This window comes from Opisthorchis viverrini (genome assembly GCF_000715545.1).
Source record: "Opisthorchis viverrini unplaced genomic scaffold opera_v5_5, whole genome shotgun sequence".
Classification (NCBI taxonomy): domain Eukaryota; kingdom Metazoa; phylum Platyhelminthes; class Trematoda; order Opisthorchiida; family Opisthorchiidae; genus Opisthorchis; species Opisthorchis viverrini.
This window is the reverse complement of record NW_008751661.1, coordinates 5057767-5066477: the sequence shown is the minus strand read 5'-3', so window position 1 is coordinate 5066477 and position 8711 is coordinate 5057767.

Here is an 8711-nt window from a genome sequence, read left to right as displayed (position 1 = left end):
AATATCCAGTTTGAATGACCTGGTTGTCCACTTCACCAGGCCTACAATCTACATCCACAGGATGTCTAAACGGGCCAACAAACCAGCGATCTTATGTCGGCTTCTTCCTGCCCCGTATTTTGGCCAGCCTGAAAAGACTCATGTTGCTCAAAGAATCGCGCACCCCAGCCTGATGACCTTTATTGTGACGTCCGTCACGGGGCTGCCAAAAAGCCGAAGAATGTCGGGCCAATGACGGCACGGCACTGCCATATCCAGTTTGATAGCATACCCACAACTATTCCTTTTCTACTCCTGATCATACTCTCTTGTCCACTCGTCCCATCAACTGCAGATACGAACGAGCCCTTCACCAAACCAAGGCTGCCTCCGTGACATATACTTTCCAATCCGTTGAACCTTTCGTTCGAAGTATGCCATATCCTGATAGCATACCCACAACTATTCCTTTTCTACTCCTGATCATACTCTCTTGTCCACTCGTCCCATCAACTGCAGATACGAACGAGCCCTTCACCAAACCAAGGCTGCCTCCGTGACATATACTTTCCAATCCGTTGAACCTTTCGTTCGAAGTAACCCATTTGTGTGCCTGTGCTTTCCACAAAATTCGATAACTTTCTCTACAGCTCGTGCTCTGGCTTTTGCGTTGCCATCATATCACTCTCCCGAAGAACCATTATGTCTGGCTCAACAACAACAACACTAGTGAGTCTGCAGCTTCACTGTACATAATGTTGCTGAGATTCCTGATACCACTCATCCGCTTTCATGATCCCTCCAGTTCATCGTCCCCACTTACGCTTTTTGTGACCTTGGCCATAGCCCAACAGTCCAACTCCACGAGGCCTCAGAGATGGCTTTAGGTTTTTGTTCATTTTCATGGGCTGAATGACGCCAACCCCGCTGCGTCGTCCGATCTGACTTTCGGTTCCTCATTTTTCACGATTTACACTCTTCTCGTCATGTGTCATGCAGAATGCCTCTTGTTTTTGCCCTCCACTTTGTTTTTCCCGCCACCTTCAAATCCTAACGATCTGATCTTGCTCGGTATTCTCTCCGAAACGCATAGTAAACGTTCTTCGCCGCCCGTGCCGGTTAAGTGTTGGCAACACCAACATCGGATAATGCTCAACCTCTATGACGCTGTCCCTGTTCCAAACCCCCTGTGCCGACAGTCCCCGCCAGTTATGCTTTCATTCTGACAGTATCATAATGATCATGCCTAAAGGTATATTATCCACTAGTTGGCAATAAACATTATTAGTACAAAAAAGTGGAGCGAAGACGTAAACAAATAGGTAAAGAATCATAAAAACACTAATATTTCATTCGATGTTTCCATACTGTTGCATTTATTTTTTGGGCGTTTCCGCAATGACGCCGTTTTACTTCAAGGCTACACCGACTCAAACGCTGCCGGAGGGATTCCAATACCGGACGTTTGTCCCTTTTTTCAATCCAGCGGTTCGGACTCTGGATAAAGTACTACTACTACTAGCGGCAGGGTGGAAAAATACGGAGATCAACTGTCTTATACAAACGTTTGTGAAGATGGTATCCTCATAGGAGGTGTTTACTTCGCTGAGTACCTGCTAGAAGTCAAGTTACATACACTACAGCAACCGGTCCGGCTCGTAATTCCTCTTGAAAGCAGCCCGGCAATGCGATGGAAGCATTTGGTTTCTCGCAGAAGTAAGACATCCTTCTTCCAAAGGGAGAGCCAAAAGATAAGCACCATGCAGTACAAGTAAAAAAACGCAACGTGACTTTACGGTCCTGGATTTTTGGAGTAACTGCATGAGTATAGATTCGCGCTGTTTGCACTGGACTGAATCATTGGATATACTGCAGAGCAAGAATTAAGTACTTGCGGCCATTTGGGTTAATAAGCCAGATTTGTGCGCATAACTGAGACGTGGCCGGTAGCGCATGACGCTCCATCAAGTTATCAGACGCAACATATCTGCAGGTGTACACGGCTTTTGCTGGATCCAGTTTATTCCTTGTTCTAATCGGAATTCCATACAATGGCCACCAAACTATGGTCAAATGCTCATCTTGGTGAACAGGATTCAGTGCGGTCAATTGATATCTCGGGAACTATTGTGCACCGGGGAGCAATCTAACCTTACGAAATCAGGTGAATTAGCATCTCATTCATTATATGGATGGAATATGTATACGCTTGTGGGTATGCAGTCACTTACAATGCGTGAAGTTGTATTGGGGGTTCACAATGAGGTTTTCAACTGAAATATGGTTGTACATAAGCGAATCATCAGTTTTTATCACTGATATCGCTCTGTTCATGATAATGATAGGGACAGTTAGTTACCAAACTTTCAACTTGGCGGGACATATGTGGATGGATAGGCGAAGCGCACTGTGGAGATGGATCATGTGGAAGCAGGGTCGATCAGTCACTTAGGGGACAAAAGCAGTAGTAGTATTTCGGCAGTGTCGCTTGAATGCGAGTCTAGCAGTTCCCGGCTAGATAATCATTATCATGGACAGCTAGGTTGCACCACGTGTAGCCGTCTTAATAACCGTTCGGATATTGTAAACATGTGCTTCAATACTTTTGCATAAACGATAATTTTGATTAGGCTGATACTTATGCGACAGACATGAAACTGAACCTTAGAATAGCATGAAGCAACGAGGAGCTTCCAGCATGTTATGTGCGTCTAAGAGGTGGAAGATCTTCCATATATAACCGGGTGCTGAAGATTACAAAATTATTGGCTTGCAAACGCAAGCTATTTAGCTGATAGATTTCCCAGAAAGCAGCCTCCAGTTGGCGGGACTGGTACTGCAGTAGAATATGAGATTTTAACAAGTCATAATGAGGACGATGCAGGGAGTGAATTTATTATTTGGTACTCCAAATGAAAACATTTGACGCCAAGTACACACTTACTGACTAAATCTTAGTTACGGCTGAATCCGTGAGTAAGGGCATTTGAGGACGCATGCGGTCCTTGGATTCCAGGGCTCTGGTCTATACCGCTTGATGTTACGACTGAACAGTATAGACCCCACTTGTTTTAGCATGGCCTGCGTCCAATAATGCGTATGATCACCGAATTCCGCCATCAAATCATCGGTGTTCACACGGCTCCCTCATATTGCCAATGTGGCTAATTCAGCAAGCAGCGCGTTTACCCGTATAACAGTAAGACTCCGGCTTCAGTGTGGATACCGGACAGGAATCGCTTAGGAATGGGTTTATTGAGCTCTTGTAATGTAATCCACCACAACTTTTCCACTTGTGTGTTTTCAAAAATATCGCAGACGATGTACACGGACTGTAATTCATTACGCATTTTTCTTTCAAGAACATCGTCATAGAAAAGCGGCTTCTTGAGAAACATAAATGGATTGACTACGCATTATGTTTTTACCAATGCAAACAATAAATGGAGACAATTCCGCAAGGGTGATTGTGTTTTGTCAGGCGTGGACTTGTCCGACGGACGACATGTATGGGAGTGAAGCGCCACTGATGGTCGCCACTGATGAATAGGCTTATTTTTTAACTTGTAGGAAACATGCCCACTAAAGAACGATCCGGTCTGCACAACCTGGACGCAGCAGGTAACAACACAACTGGGGGGAAAGCACAACCAACGAGGCATGCTTATCATGCGAAAAGGCGCCGTAGTTGTGGAAACAAAAAACTAGGAACATCAGCTTGGCGGACGGCTGGTTCAGAGACGAACCCGGCTGCCACGAACTAAAAATGAAAAACATTGCGAGCCACGAGTGACCTTGGGTGGTCGGCTAAGTGACCAGGGTTGGGAAAGCAAGATTGGGGCGTCGGAGATGCCAGCGGCTAGAAGCACAACGCATTTTTCTGCAAAACCCCTGCGGGCGAAATAAAAACTTTAACGTCAAATGTTGCACTACTTTGCATATATGCGTAGACTGAAGAACCTGCTCATCTGCCGTCATTTTTTACGATTTGTTTTAATCGATCTCTTCTAAAAATTATTGGCGCACATTCCGCTTTGAACTTAGTCTGCTATGGCTTTGGAAGTGACCTTCTTTGAGAGATTTTTGTGTGTATCGTTTTCATCCTTCACGGTATTTGAGAAGACCTTAAATGAATACATGAAGGATAACTTTGTGCGTTCATCCAGTAATCGAAGCACCAACACTATTTTGCGTTACGAATGGGTGTACTACAAATGCAGCAGGCGCCCTACAAGACCGATGGAAAGCCATGGAATCCGAAGAAGCTAGTAAGCCGAGCGTATTTTCTATTAAAATAGTACGCAAAGCACCAGCTGTCCAATGCGGTTTTGTCCACGGAGGCAAAGAACCAACCGGCAGTGACCTCTTATTTTCTGGAACACAAACAAAAACTGTCAAAGTTTCCGTACGATCGGCTTCCAGTCAATCGATGCCTAACCGAAGACGAGTTAGGCACATGCCGGGCCCTACTGAGATATGGAACGCCGTCATCTGAGTTGCGGCAGTTTGTGGCGTCTGAATTCGGAAAGGTACTTACAACTAAAAATATACACAACTACCGCCGGGAGTGTCGACCGGCTATGTTGAGTAGGTGCCGAATGGTTGGGTTTTAATGTAGCAGATGATATGCCTTCGGTCCTGGCAAAACTTCGGGAGACCGGACGCGTCCTTCTGTGTCAGGGAGAGGAAGGTCACTATAGCCACATATGGTTCTCCCGATGGCAGCAGATAGCGTTATTCCGACGCTTTCCAGATGCAGTAAATGTGGACGGGACACATGCAACAAACCGTCTTGGGTAAGTTTTTAAAGCATCTAATTTTCGGCATTTAGATATAAACTATACACATTCTTGATAACGGACTGCATGGAAACCGGGCGTCCGGTTATGTATGCGTTCGTAGAGAGCGAGCAGTTTGCCATCATGCGTAAACTGTTCGCCTCATTTAAAGAAATGATGGGCGAAGCGTACCCGGTCAGGACCTTTGTAATGGACAAGTTGGCGGCGCAAATGAGGGAAGCAAGAGTCGTGTTCGGCTGTGGCATTACGCTTTGCTACTTTCATGGACGCAAAGCCATCAGGAAGCACGTATGTATCATTTAATATCCATGGATTTTTGGTCATAGACACATTCTACGAACAGCCGGCACATATTTCACCGCATGGCTCGCCTGGACAATGCTGTACAGTAGGTTTTATGTTCATCATATTACAAGCACACAGATTCCGACAAGATCTACAGCTTCTGCGCCGAACCGATTCTCTCCTATCTTACGGCTCGCTGGTTGTACATCACCCGAAAATGGGCCATACACTCACAGTCCGGTAATGTGACCAACAACCGACCGGAGAATGCAAACGGGCGCCTTAAAGATCGGGTGCACCACTCCAACACGTTAGAGCATGCAATTCAAGAGGTGTCCCGGCATGCCGGGTGGCTCATACGGGAGGTTGAGATGCATACGTCGTACCACTGCGACGGGCGGCAAATCCTGGAGGGTAACGCCTACGTTCTAAACGTAGTCTGTCGAATGACAACATATTCATGCTCTCTCGTTTTGAGGCATTTGGGTCCTCGACCGCCGCGACTGCCGTATGAAAGTGTCGGAACAAGCAAGGTGAGGTCGAGCTACGCAAACTAACTTATAGTTTGTGGTGCAAGCACCCAAATGCTCCCAAGCTGTCGACACCTGTGCTGGAGAATGCACATGCCCTTTCTATCAGGCGATGTGGCTCCAATGCGTACACCTGTTCTGTGTATCTCGAGATCAGTCCGTTCCGAGCAGTAAGAACTATTCATCATTGACTTTTTCTTAGCTTGCTTTCCAATCCGCCAACGATGGCTATCAGATTATAACCTACCGGGAAAAGCTGCACCCCTTACACATGTTCCCAAACCACCCCCGACAGCTTTCGACGGTGTCCGTAAACAACTGAATCGGGTGATGGATAAGCTTCAGAGGCTGGAACCCAGGAGGGCCACCACCACATTTAAGCGGTTGGTTGTTCAGGGACAAATCCTGCTGCGTCAAGCCTCAAAGTCTGCAAAGGACGATCTGCCGTTGATGGTCGAGGATAGTGCACCTCAACCCAGATGGCGGTCTGGAAACGCCGACTTGGGGTTCTGTGTGCTCTGTGACCGGCCTACTACTACCAGTGACCGCTGGTGTACAACGGATCGCGTGTCATATCACGCCGACTGTTGTGACGGTGAACCCTGCCCACTGTGTGGTGGTGCTCTTCAGGCCTGTCCCAAAAGTGAGTCCACATGAAAATAAATCACTTTTGTTTCTTAGCTCCGGGCCCATCCAGTAAACGCAAAGGTGTGCATGCCATCAGGTCCGCAAAGAGGGCGTCTCACGATGTTGACCTGGACCAAAGCACAGATTTCCAGCGCAGTGTGTCCCTTAAGTCTGCGTGCGTCCGTGTTTTCGGGCCCACAGAGGAACTGCTCGACAGCCGTGAGTCAATGTCTAACAACTACGACTAACTCTGTAGAGCGCCAGCTAGACGAAACGGACGAAGATGATTTCATGTGACCCACCGGCTCCGAAAAGTTTGTATGTTAATGAGGTCCTATGCATCACATGTAAGTCTCATATTTCTTGAGACGGGCAGTGAACAGGCATGCGAAATAACCGCTGAAGATGCCATTGTGTGAACAGGCATCTTCGACAGCATTGTCGCTGCAGTGAATTTTGGGGTAAGTATCTCTACCTGTTTGTCGGCCGCCCGCCTTATGGTGATATTTCGATAACCTGATTTATATCTTCCTCTCATTTCAGGACTTCAACGGCCAAATGAACGCTCCTTACGAAGAAGAAAATGCGCCTCACAGAAGGACATATTTAAACTTCAAAACGACCAATATAACTCAAAATTTCAAGACGTCCATTTTGAGCCTTTTCTCCGTTATTGATGGATGGATTATTCACGCATCGCATACCCCTAGCCGCATGTTAGTGTTATGCGTCGGTTAAGATCGTTCGGCTCTCTGGTAGTGTCGACACAGGCTCTATCTGGCTAGTTAGTTAGGCATCGTGTACCCCTGGCCGCATGTTAGTGGTGTGCGTCGGTTAAGATCGTTCGGCTGTCTGGTAGTATCGACACAAGCTCTATCTGGCTAGTTAGTTAGGCATCGTGTACCCCTGGCCGCATGTTAGTGGTGTGCGTCGGTTAAGATCGTTCGGCTGTCTGGTAGTATCGACACAAGCTCTATCTGGCTAGTTAGTTAGGCGTCGCGTACCCCTGGCCGCATGTTAGTGGTGTGCGTCGGTTAAGATCGTTCGGCTGTCTGGTAGTATCGACACAAGCTCTATCTGGCTAGTTAGTTAGGCGTCGCGTACCCCTGGCCGCATGTTAGTGGTGTGCGTCGGTTAAGATCGTTCGGCTGTCTGGTAGTATCGACACAAGCTCTATCTGGCTAGTTAGTTAGGCGTCGCGTACCCCTGGCCGCATGTTAGTGGTGTGCGTCGGTTAAGATCGTTCGGCTGTCTGGTAGTATCGACACAAGCTCTATCTGGCTAGTTAGTTAGGCGTCGCGTACCCCTGGCCGCATGTTAGTGGTGTGCGTCGGTTAAGATCGTTCGGCTGTCTGGTAGTATCGACACAAGCTCTATCTGGCTAGTTAGTTAGGCGTCGCGTACCCCTGGCCGCATGTTAGTGGTGTGCGTCGGTTAAGATCGTTCGGCTGTCTGGTAGTATCGACACAAGCTCTATCTGGCTAGTTAGTTAGGCGTCGCGTACCCCTGGCCGCATGTTAGTGGTGTGCGTCGGTTAAGATCGTTCGGCTGTCTGGTAGTATCGACACAAGCTCTATCTGGCTAGTTAGTTAGGCGTCGCGTACCCCTGGCCGCATGTTAGTGGTGTGCGTCGGTTAAGATCAAATAACCTCGAGGTCTTTCTAGCATAATTCGGAACCTTTAATGAAAAACTCTTTAATTTGCCAGCCAAAGTGCTCGATGTTTAGCAAATAATTAGCGTGCACTACGGAAATTTGCTGGCAACAAAGAATCATCGACCAAAATTTGTTTGCACGAATGCGCCTACGCATATGTTGCATCTCCAAAGGCCGTTTAGATTCTAGAATGTTGGGGACATCTGTTCCGGTGGAAAAATACCTGGAAGATACGTTCATTGTATGTGAGTCAACCTTTTCCACAATTCGCGATTTTTTATCATCAGGTAACGTATTCACAATCAGCGGTGTTTGTTGACCTGGAGATTTTGTTCACTTAAACAAATCGCCATAGTAAAGGGTTTTCAAAAATACAGGAGCACATACATTATACATAGACATTCTACACTATGAAGTGGCAAGACTGAAAATGCCGTAGATTTCGAGAAATCAATCTCAGTGTGCGAATAGCCAGCGGCGTTGGAGATAGCACAACCAAATTGAATTTTCAAGAGCTACGACGTGTCCGTGGCGGATTAAAACAGACAGGAAATCGAGTTCAGATTACAACTGCATATTCTGAGCATCATCTAGGAATCCAGGGTCCCAGCGCTGCTAGTGGAGTATTTCACCAGAATATTTCTGCGAGTTATCATTGATTCAGTGGACAATGAATTTTGTTGAACTGCAATAACGTGAAAGTAGATCAGGGTTATTTTTCGTTTGAGCATTTACGAAGCAGAATTCAACATTTTGACCAAATGAGTTTTATTCTACTTGCGAAGATTTTACAGCTAAGAGCAGTGTGCTGCCAAGGAGCCTCCAAATAAGGAAAT